At 29.1% G+C, this 11207-nt stretch overlaps 1 long non-coding RNA gene across 1 annotated transcript; it reads left to right on the forward strand.

Moving 5' to 3' along the window:
- The first annotated feature begins 10041 nt into the window (after positions 1-10041).
- Positions 10042-10869, forward strand: LOC119601576. Its single transcript, XR_005231242.1, has 3 exons — positions 10042-10259; positions 10338-10507; positions 10607-10869. It is a non-coding gene; the product is annotated as an uncharacterized LOC119601576 (long non-coding RNA).
- The last annotated feature ends 338 nt before the right edge of the window (positions 10870-11207 follow it).

Raw genomic sequence — 11207 nt, forward strand, 5'->3', positions numbered from 1 at the left:
AACAAGAACTGAACTAGAACTGAACAAGAACTTAACTAGGACTGAACTAGAACTGAAGTAAAACAGAACTAAAAAAATTTCACCAAAATTTGTTCTCTATTTAAGGTACCCCCTATTTTGCAATTCATTGTATATAAAGTGTAAGTCTGTATATTTTATATTGGTGGTAAAAAGGGAATAGAAGACAAATGTAGAGATTCACTATAAATCTTTAGCAGTTTTACACGCCTCTTGTACATAAATATGTACTGTATATGCTACATTTATAAAAAAATGTACTACAGTTGTTTGTTTAGGAGTTAATGCACCAACACAAAACGTAACGTAACTTAACAAAACTAAACTACAGCTACAATATGGCGACATTTTTACTACTAAGAAAACAATACAACCGCAAGACAATCTATGATTACAGCCACCACCAAATACCCAGTAAAAACTACAAAAATATTACAATCAACTACTGCTACTTACTACTACTAGCACCACTATTTCTATGACTTAGACTGGCACTATTTTTAAAATTTGTTTTTATTTCTTGATTTTTATTTTTTGTTTGTACTTCAAGGACACTTAGCGTAGAACATAATGCAAAGTATCACAGTTGTTTATATGTATTTTTTTTTGTTGTTTTTATAGCACATATAAAAAAGATATATGCATGACATAGACACACTTAGATACATAAACTTATGTACACAAATTTTAGAACATTTCTTATAAATATCTCAAATGCTGAAGGTTTATGTATTAAAACTACGAACGAGAAGAAAAAAAAAACTTATAAAAAGAAAAAATGTCAGTAAAACTAAGTGTTTGTTTTAAAAGAAAAAAGTGTAGGTTTGTTTGTGTGTGTATGTTCTAACCAAATAACTCAACATAAATATAAACAAATATTGTATCTTTGGTACGCACACTTTCTAACCTACATCTAATAGATTGTTAGTTTTATGTATGTGTGCTTAAATTGTATTAACTCTCTGGTTGCTGCTTGCTGACAAACAAAAAGAAAAGAACTACAACTTGTACAGCTACTACCACTAATGCTACCATGAGTACTTCTACTATAAAGCTTTGTTTTTTTTTATTTCTTACCTACAATTCTTAAGTGTTGCCATCATAGAAAATTCCATAGAAAACCTTTGATAGAAAAAAACACACACTTTCAAGTACTTGTTAGTTTCCTCAGTTTTCTATGTTTGGTGTTATTAGAAGCTTAGTTTAAAATTATATTTTTTATATTATCGCAAGGTCGTCTTTCTAAATAAAAATTTGTATGCAATTTTTTCAACAACGTATAATTAATATATTATATATTATTTATATTAAATATCACTCATACGTAACATGTTACTGATATTCATGCCCAAAGTTAATTAATTTTGTTTGCAATTGTTATTGGAAAAACTGTACATTAAAGCTAAAGTTTTAAATTACAATTAAATGAATATTGTTGTAAATACGATAGAGTTGAAGTAAACAATATTCTCTTTTCTGAAATCCAACTCTCCTGGCAACTCTTATAACATTATTATATGAGTTTATGGTTATCATTTTAATATTTTTTTATTTGTATATTTTTCGTTTCCCAAACAAGAACTTATACTAATAAATATCAAGCATTAAGTCAACACAATAGAAAATTGAATTTATATTTGTAGTTTATTTTTAATCGCAATAAATATACAGTTTTTATATAATTTGGTTTAGAGAGATAAAATATTTCACTTAAATTTGTTGCAATTGTGATAAAATTTTCGGATAGAAATAAAACTACTTTGTTTTTTGACTGTATTTAATATTTTGTTTTGAACTCATGATCATACATACATATGTACATACATATTTCAAAATTGTATAGTGTTTTTTTAAATTAAAAAATTAGTTCAGTTCTAGTTCAGTTCTAGTTCAATATAGTTCAGTTCTAGTTCAGTTCTAGCTCAGTTCTAGTTCAGTTCTAGTTCAGTTCTAGTTCAGTTCTAGTTCAGTTCTAGTTCAGTCTAGTTCAGTTTCTAGTTCAGTTCTAGTTCAGTTCTAGTTCAGTTCTAGTTCATTCTAGTTCATTCTAGTTCAGTTCTAGTTCAGTTCTAGTTCAGTTCTAGTTCAGTTCTAGTCAGTTCTCTAGTTCAGTTCTAGTTCAGTTCTAGTTCAGTTCTAGTTCAGTTCTAGTTCAGTTCTAGTTCAGTTCTAGTTCAGTTCTAGTTCAGTTCTAGTTCAGTTCTAGTTCAGTTCTAGTTCAGTTCTAGTTCAGTTCTAGTTCAGTTCTAGTTCAGTTCTAGTTCAGTTCTAGTTCAGTTCTAGTTCAGTTCTAGTTCAGTTCTAGTTCAGTTCTAGTTCAGTTCTAGTTCAGTTCTAGTTCAGTTCTAGTTCAGTTCTAGTTCAGTTCTAGTTCAGTTCTAGTTCAGTTCTAGTTCAGTTCTAGTTCAGTTCTAGTTCAGTTTAGTTCAGTTCTAGTTCAGTTCTAGTTCAGTTCTAGTTCAGTTCTAGTTCAGTTCTAGTTCAGTTCTAGTTCAGTTCTAGTTCAGTTCTAGTTCAGTTCTAGTTCAGTTCTAGTTCAGTTCTAGTTCAGTTCTAGTTCAGTTCTAGTTCAGTTCTAGTTCAGTTCTAGTTCAGTTCTAGTTCAGCTAGTTCAGTTCTAGTTCAGTTCTAGTTCAGTTCTAGTTCAGTTCTAGTTCAGTTAGTTCAGTTCTAGTTCAGTTCTAGTTCAGTTCTAGTTCAGTTTCTAGTTCAGTTCTAGTTCAGTTCTAGTCAGTTCTAGTTCAGTTCTAGTTCAGTTCTAGTTCAGTTCTAGTTTCAGTTCTAGTGTTCAGTTCTAGTTCAGGTTCTAGTTCAGTTCTAGTTCAGTTCTAGTTCAGTTCTAGTTCAGTTTCTAGTTCAGTTCTAGTTCAGTTCTAGTTCAGTTCTAGTTCATGTTCTAGTTCAGTTCTAGTTCAGTTCTAGTTCAGTTCTAGTTCAGTTCTAGTTCAGTTCTAGTTCAGTTCTAGTTCAGTTCTAGTTCAGTTCTAGTTCAGTTCTAGTTCAGTTCTAGTTCAGTTCTAGTTCAGTTCTAGTTCAGTTCTAGTTCAGTTCTAGTTCAGTTCTAGTTCAGTTCTAGTTCAGTTCTAGTTCAGTTCTAGTTCAGTTCTAGTTCAGTTCTAGTAGTTCAGTTCTAGTTCAGTTCTAGTTCAGTTCTAGTTCAGTTCTAGTTCAGTTCTAGTTCAGTTCTAGTTCAGTTCTAGTTCAGTTCTAGTTCAGTTCTAGTTCAGTTCTAGCTCAGTTTTAGTTCAAAAACTGAAAAAAAAAACATTCACAGATCTAGTTCAGTTCAATGCAGAAAAAAAAAACAGGGCATATTTGATTTATGTAAAATGAAAATTTCACTTTATATTTAGTCCAATCACTAATGGCTTTAAATTTATTTATTACACCATTAATACATTAATTAGCTATTTATTTTTTAAATCGAATCAATATTGTTTTTAGGTTACTTTAACTTTTTCCATTTAAGGTAGATAAAATTCGTGTTAACCAAATATTTGAAACATTTTATTACTTTTATATATTTATATAAAAAGAATAATAAAATAATATAAAAAATACAATATAATATCTTTCTCTACATGAAACCTTAAAACAATGTGAAAAAAGTCATATTCATGCAGTTATTTATAGCACAAATAAAAATAGACCCCCTCCAAAATACATGCTGACAAACATTCATATATATAGATAAACATAATTATATAAGTGTACTATACAACACAGTTTTGTTAGTAAGTCAGTGAATGAATCTATATTTATGATTAAACAACAAGAGAAACTGAACCTATTGACATGTCAATTTGTTGACATATACACATAAATTTATGCACACACAATCATTTTAGCCTACATGTACTTTTTTAATATATTTTTTGATTGATTGCCAAACCATTTCATTATAGAAAACAAGAAATGAGAAAAAAAATCACAATATTTCACTAAAAACATCGTTCATTTACTAAAACATTTTACGAGCGTATTTAATAGAAAGTGAGACTAATGGTAAATAAGATTTTGGCTAGATGCTGTAGTCTAGATTAAACACACAAATATTCACTTACAACATAGATACTTTTCCTAGTTAAACTCTGAAATTTGAATTTCTGTTGTTGGGTTTGAAACAAACATGCTTTAACTGTCAAATTACATTTTCAATACTCGCTGTGCGTTTTAGATGAAATTAACATGATGGCACACAGTAAATTGTTGACTAACGACTTTTCAATGATAAACAAACAAATGAACAATGACAACATAAAAATCCATAAAAAAACACAACTATAACGACGAAAATTTTGCTACCATTTTATCTAGTGCTGCCTGCTTGTGAGGTCTTACAACACTCAGTATCCCGCTTATAAAATGTTTAAAGGATAAAGAGGCAAGAATTTCGTTGTTTGTTATTTTTGCAGCTCAAATATCCTTTAACAATCATTTCCCATTTTGATAGTCCTACAAGGATTCATAAAATGTCAAGAGTCTGTTACGACAATGTATGTAGTTTGACTACTACCACTAACACCGCTTTTTCAGTTTGTTTGTTTGCAAGTCTGTAAGTTTTATGCGCTTAAAACAACGATATATGAAATCCCCTAGATTGTAGAAAAAACCCCTAGGAAGCAAAATCTTAGAAATCTAATGTTTGTATTAACTGAGGAGAAAAAAAAAACAGGAAAAAATTCATATGTTGAGATGCTTAACTATACAACCGTTAAAATGAGTTAATAAAATATTTAAATATACCCCCTACACACACAAACATTCACACAAATACACACATTAACCATACTGTTGTGCATGTGTGTAAGTACGTACATATAACATGTACAAACATCCACTCAAATTTCCATATGTGTTTTAGAAGAGACATAATGAAATTATGTCAAGTGTCATGACATTAGTATGTTGTTGTTGGCTTGACTCGACTCGTTTCGTCTGTTATTTGTGTAGTAAGATAGATATAGTATACAATAGATAGAACATAGAAAGATTGGTTAGTAGGTGGTTTTGGTAGGTTGGCTGTTTGACTGGTCTCTCAGTTGGTGAGTCTGTCGGTCGGTCTGTCTGTTTGTTTGTTAGGTAAGTAGATATATAGATAACTGAGGCTGTTTTGATACTGCCAAAGAATAACCGACATCATAATACTATGATATTTTCTGCTTAAAAATACTCATACACACACATACACAATCACACTTTATCACACAGTTGAATTCTTAGTAACAGTAGTAACAGCAGCAGTAGCAGCAGTCATTCAGTCAATGCTTAAAACAGTTACAAAAATGCCTTTAATGTTAATGATGACTATGTATGATGTTGATGAGTTTAAAAATATTTAAAATGTCGATGTGTTATGTTTGTTATTTTTTCATGGATGTGTGTATGTGTTTTTTTGTTTGTTTGTGTGAGTATTGATACATTCATATGAATTTCACAAAAATTCTACACGATTGGCTTCACAATTATTGAGTCCTGTGAAAAGTTTTCTGTTTTTTTTTTCAACTCATCCTCAATCAAATGTGATTAATTAATTTACAGCATAAGTTTAAGCCAGTGATCACCTGTGCTATTTAAATGGACAGTATTCCTCGTCTCTTGAGTTAAATTTCAATATACATACTTATCTAAAACCCTATTAAGTAAGTACAACAAAAAAATACTTAAAACCCGGTATTTTCTTTAAAAACTGTACTTTACAAAATCAACAGTATTTTTTGATCATTGTCTATTCTAAACTAAGTGTTTGAAAATTTAATACAAATTTTAAACTCTTCCTTCAGAGAGAACTTTAAAACTCAGCCTTAGAATTTTTAACCAAAATTTATCAAACAACCCTTTTAAGTTTTTAAAAAATTTTAAAGATTTTTTTCATTACATTTCTCCTTTTATTCATACAAACATGTGTATGATTAGTATGTAGGAATGCACATGAGTTTGGTGTCGATGAAAGTGTGTGAGTATGTGTGTTTCATTTTGAGTATGAGTACGCGTCAAGTTGAAATTTAAGTTTAATGACTTAACGAAGCATTTAACCAAATCTGTTTAACTCTAACCATATATTTTACTCTTTTTTCTCTTCATTACTTTCTCAGACATTTGCTGAGAATTAGTTTAAGATTTTCTTTTTCTTATTTGATATTTTTTTTCGTATAAAGTTAAACCGACTTTAAGTATAGAGTAAGAGTATAATTTGTATTTGATGATTTGAAATATAAGATAAGGCCTTTTTTATTAAAGACATCGTAACAACAAAAGGACTGTCTAACTGACTTACTGTGAATTATGTTTAAAGAGATTAAATAAATTTAAATTTTTAAGCAATAGAAGTTTGCTACTTAAAATAAATTAAATTCAACTAAATTTTGTTAAGAACAAATTGTCTCTTTATTAAAATGTTGTATTTAATTTGTCAAAGAATTTGTTTTGTTTTATTAAAATTAAAATAATTTATAGCCGAAAAACAAACCCCTTTTTTGTTACACGACATATAAATAAATTTGCATAAACAATTTGTTAACAACAAACATACACTTAAGTCATATGAGTAATATGATGGTGTGCAATTCTTTGATACGAATTTGCTGAGTTTGATTATGACATTTTAAGGGGGATTTAACAAATATAAAAAAAATATTCACTTAATAACACAATTGTTTTCCCTAGTTATAAATATATATAGAGAGAAAAAAAAACCTCGTAATCTATATCAAGTTTTTGGTTCGCACTAAAACCTTCTAAAAGCAAAAGGTGCTACATAAAATCTTCTCTAGTAAAACTTTATGCATTATTCATGACAGAAAACGACGGTATTGCTGGGAAAAAAAAAAAAAGAATAAAATAAAACAGAATGGAATATGAAATAGAATTGATATGGAATAAAATTCAATATGTAAAAAACCACAGCAACAGGAGTAACTGCCAGACCTTTCATGTTTTTGCAGTATAAATATATATTTTTATGTATAAATTTCTGCAATTGTCTTTTTGATATTTTGAGTAGAAAGTCATAACTATGTATTAGGGTTTGAAGCTACTGCTGGCGTTTATAGTAAAAAACACAAAGAAAAAATAACTAAAAACTGACACAAACAATAAGCTTAAATTAAATTTATTAACATTGAAAAAAATACGCATTAAAATGAAACAAATTGAAATTGTAATTGAAAATAGCAGTAACAAAAAACGTATTAATTTTTTGCCATTTAAAAATTTTAAAATAAAACCTCTTCTTAACAAAAAAGAAGTCTTAAATGCCATAATTGAATTATTTTAGTCAAATTACGAACATAACAAATTAGCTAGTAAACATAAATTTTTATTAAAAAAAATCTTCTTAACTGTATAATGATGACCAAGTGTAATTTTTTTATTACCTTGACTTCCTTTTTTTGTCATTATGTGAAAATTAATTTTAAAAATATTCACTACTCGCATTTTTTCCATTTTATTAATTTTCTCGTTGGTCAAGTATGACAGATAAAAAAATGCAATTTAAGCTTTTTTTTCTCTCTCTCTTCATCTTGAGCATGTAAATGACAAGTTATATAAATATACACACAAACACATCATCATTTGAAGCAATATTTAACAAAAAAAAATTTATTTACTTTTTCATATGTACTGCTTGAAGTTCAAAGAGAATATGAAATATATTCCATCAGCGCTTCATTAAGTAGGAAAATTGTTTTTTTTCACTTGCGCTACTTAAGTATATGTCAAATTAAAAAGTTGTGACAAATACGAATTTTTTGTTTGTGCAAATGACAAAAAATATATATAAAAGTTTTCCAAAATTTTGTTAAAAACTGTGGAATTGTGTGTCAAAACTATTGTGTCAAGTGGCTAGAGAATATACATATAGCGGAGACTATAGTCGAGACTAGACTATGGTCAAGACTACAGTCAAGACTAATGTCTAGACTTAGTCCCGTCTATAGATTTGAATATAGTCCAGACTAAAACTTTAGTTTTAAATAAGAACATAGTCTTGGCTAAAGATAAGATCATAGTGTTGGGTATAGATAAGACTATATAACTAGTCTTGACTATAGACCATAAACTATAGTCTTGACTATAGACTAGACTATAGTCTTGACTATAGAATAGATTATAGTCTTCACTATAGACTATAGTATTGACTATAGACTAGACTATAGTCTTGACTATAGACTTGACTATAGACTAGACCATAGTCTTGACTATAGACTAGACTATAGTCTTGACCATAGACTAGACTATAGTTTTGACTATAGACTAGACTATAGTTTTGACTATAGACTAGACTATAGTTTTGACTATAGACTATAGTCTTGACTATATACTAGACTATTGTCTTGACTATAGACTACACTATAGCCTTGACTATAGACTAGTCTATAGTCTTGACTATAGGCAAGAACTAGACTTTAGTCATGACTATAGACTAGACTAGACTGTAGACTAGACTTTATTTCTTGACTATAGACTAGGCTATAGCATTGACTATAGACTAGACTATAGTATTCACTAGACTATAGTCTTGACTATAGAATAGACTAAAGTCTTGACTATAGAATAGACTAAAGTCTTGACTATAGACTAGACTATAGACTTAACTATAGACTATAGTATCGACTATAGACTAGACTGTAGTCTTGACTATAGACTAGACAATAGTCTTCACTGTAGACTGGACTATAGTCTTGACTATGGACTAGACTATAGTCTTGACTATAGACTAGACTATAGTCTTGAGTATAGACTAGACTATAGTCTTGAGTATAGACTAGACTATAGTCTTGAGTATAGACTAGCCTATAGTCTTGACTATAGACTGGACTATAGCCTTGACTATAGACTGGACTATAGTCTTGACTATAGACTAGACTATAGTCTTGACTATAGACTGGACTATAGTCTTGACTATAGACTGGACTATAGTCTTGACTATAGACTAGACTATAGTCTTGATTATGGACTAGACTTTAGTCATGACTATAGACTAGACTATAGTCTTGACTATAGACTAGACTATAGACTAGATTTTATTTCTTGACTATAGATTAGGCTATAGTATTGACGAGACTATAGTATTCGCTAGACCATAGTCTTGCCTATAGACTAGACTATAGTCATGACTATAGAATAGACTATAGTCTTGACTATAGACTAGACTATAGACTTAACTATAGACTGGACTATAGTCTTGACTATAGACTAGACTATAGTCTTGACTAGGCAAGGCTATAGACTAGACTATAGTCCTGGCTATAGACTAGACTGTTGTCTTGTCTATAGATAATTCTAAATGAATTGTTCATGACAGGTTTTCGATAGCAATTTTCCCTTCGGTGAAAATGAAAATTTAAATTTTATTGAAGTGGGTTTGTGTATTTTGTATCCAATTAAAATACTTAACACTCCACTTATAGGGTAAAAAAGAAAAAGTAATAAAAATGGACATTGTTTTTTTAAACAAAATAAAAAAGGTAGTTAGAGAAAAGTATAAAAAAAAAACAAACAAAAAACGCAGAAAAATGTACAGAAATGATGAATTTTTTAAATGAATCCGCTTAAAAAAAATAAATAAACGCATACTAATGATACCACATTGCGGTAACTATGTTACTGACGCGCAATGGGAAATCTGTTGCTGATACAGCAAATAAAAAGATTTTCAATCATAATAAACCACTACAAACTAAAACGCACATACATACCTAGGGAGATAGGGTAACTAAAAAAACGTTGTCTAAAAACTGCTGTATCTACTACTACTACTGCTGCTACTACCTTTAAAACTATAAAATGACTAGTTGAAATTGCTTTTTTATGTTATTGTTTTTATCACCCATGGTGTGGTTGTATGTGCTGGTGAGTTGCCTTTGCACTTTTAAAAAATAATAACTTGAATCTAGAGTTAAGTAATGAGACTACTACACAAAAAATCCGCAGAAACAATTGCTTTATTTTTAATTCATTTTATATAGAATAACAACAATAAACTAAAATAACTGTAAGAAGTAAATAAATTGTATATAAAAGAAAGTTGAAGCCACCAATGTAAATACACATTAGTTGGCAAGAATCCAAAGCAAGGAGAGACAAAAACAATAAACCAAGATCAAGGAACCATTATCTATTCCCAACATCATCTATTAAAATAAAACATACATACCCTGTCTTAACCATACAAAAAGATGTTTAAAGCAAATACTAAAAACCGGAAGTGGTTGAATTTAACGTTGGCAAACAATAAGGTAAATAGAAAGCATGAAAAACAAACAAAGAAAATAAATAAATAATAACATTAAAATAAAAACAATATCATACTGCAGCTCGTCAGCATCAACATCATTGTTGTCGTCAACACCAGCTGAAGAAGCATTATAAACAATAGCAACAGCGACTAAAAAGTGTAGATTTCTTATAAATAAAGTATTGAAATAAAAACTAAACAACTGTGAAAGGTTGCCATGTTAAGGGGGTATACTGCAACTGAATATATGTATGTATATGTGTTTTATAAACTAACAAAGTTGATTTATTTTGTTTTTATTTTCATTTCCTTTATTTCTTGCTTTTCTACTTTCTTCGTTTCTACAAGTGTGGGCATTCAAAAGCCAAAGGGAATTTTGCAAAAGAGTTTAAAGATTCATATTTACAAGTTTGTTTACTTACGAAGCAACAGAATTGAAAACAGTCAAGCTGTAGCTGAAACAAAAAAAAAAACAATAAAAAAAATATAAAGAAAAAAAATCGGAAAAAGCCAAAGCATACACAAGAAACCAATGCAATACAATTGCAATCACAAAAGAAAACAATAACATGCTCTACAGCACACATACCGACAAGCACACGCATGCAGAATTTTTTATCAAATACAAATACAACAAAGCTTTGCTCAACAAAAAAATGGAAAATTTGTTTAATTCTCAGACAGGAAGTGTGCTAGAGAAAAAAATTTTAAAATTTATATGCATTGTTTAGAATTTGTTGAAACAAAAAAAAAAAAACTAACAAAATTTATGTAGACAGCAGATGCGTAGTGGGGACAGTTTGTTTTTTTTTCTAATAAAAAAACTAGATTTTAATTTAAAATAAAAATTTATTATTCCTTTTTTTGTCTACTACCAAAAAAAAAAAAAACCTTGTCAAAAAGCATAGAACAAAACATTCCTTGAATAATGGTGACAATTTTAACACAT

This window comes from Lucilia sericata, unplaced genomic scaffold, assembly GCF_015586225.1.
Source record: "Lucilia sericata isolate MDLA Ls3-8-SP2 unplaced genomic scaffold, ASM1558622v1 Contig000006F_arrow, whole genome shotgun sequence".
NCBI classification, from domain to species: domain Eukaryota; kingdom Metazoa; phylum Arthropoda; class Insecta; order Diptera; family Calliphoridae; genus Lucilia; species Lucilia sericata.